The sequence below is a fragment of the Notothenia coriiceps genome, unplaced genomic scaffold (assembly GCF_000735185.1).
Source record: "Notothenia coriiceps isolate Sejong01 unplaced genomic scaffold, NC01 NC01_scaffold00018844, whole genome shotgun sequence".
Taxonomy (NCBI): domain Eukaryota; kingdom Metazoa; phylum Chordata; class Actinopteri; order Perciformes; family Nototheniidae; genus Notothenia; species Notothenia coriiceps.
In genome coordinates, this window is record NW_011351545.1 from 115,994 (window position 1) to 117,246 (window position 1,253).

The window sequence follows — 1,253 nt, forward strand, 5'->3', positions numbered from 1 at the left end:
GACCCAGGTAATCTATCCCTGTTTTCAGATGAACGTTGAGTGTATTTATATGAGGCTCAGGTGTGGAAGCACTCCCACTCCCACACACACACACACACACACACACACACACACTAAGGTCTGCTTCCAAGTGTATCAGAGTTCCAGGTCTGCAGAGAAGCGCTCCTGATTAAATAGATTCAGAGCATGCGTAGCTTTGCAGCGGGTCACCGTGTGGCTGTTATCTGCTCTGAAGACTGAAGATAACGCAGTCTGACAGCGCTCAGACTCCATGTTTACTAACAGTCCGCCTGCTGTCAGGGAGATGCAGAGAAGAAGGCGAGCAGAAGGCCAGAGCAGACGGAGATGATTGGGCAGAAGTAGTTTGAAACCTGCTGCTTTCAGACATGCCAGAAAGCACTTAGTGTAAACTTTGAATCGCCTCATAAATCTTTTGTTGTTCATTTGAGGCCAGTTTAAGGGTCAGTTCAAGTGGAAACATGTTGTTTTCACTGTAGCTGTGCAAATAGAAATGTGGTTTTATTTTCCAGGAATCTGTTTAAGAAGGGACAGTGCACATTAATTAACATGAGCACTTGAGTCCATCAAGTCAATGTGCAAGATTGAGAGGTTGATGGCATTAAAAGGAAAAATACAAGAGCAAACACAGGAAGCACATGAGCAGAATTGAAATACATAAGCACAGTTGATGCACGATTTCAGCACATATAATGCACATATGCCCACTTTAAAGCCTTTATCATTACTACAATTAAAGTGGAGGAGAGTCATTTTTGTGCTCGAAGCCTACAAAGATGTAAAAACCCAAACGTTGGAGGCTCTGATGTTGTGAACCATAAACCACAACACCTCCAGTTCCTGTTTGGCCAGGAAACTCCCTCCAGCTTACTTCCTGTCAAATATCCATTTAACCATTTAATAAAACGTGTAAAACCTAATCCAAACCATAAACAATATTGATGTTCCACTAACAGAAGTGTTTAATGGAAATAGTGAATACTCCTGTGGCACAATCATTCACGTTCTCATGATTTACAAACAATATGTTATAAACAGCAACCCAAAAGCTTAATGCATTTCAGATAGAGATGTATATTTGCCATTATATTATGTACCTATAGCTGGATCAGCTGTTTGTGGTCATGTCTCATGCAAACTCAAACACACATATTTAAAAGGTTGCTTAAAAAACGATTACAATTTCTGGCTAGCGTCTGGCTATTGCCCAAATAAATAATCACCTTAAAGTGTGT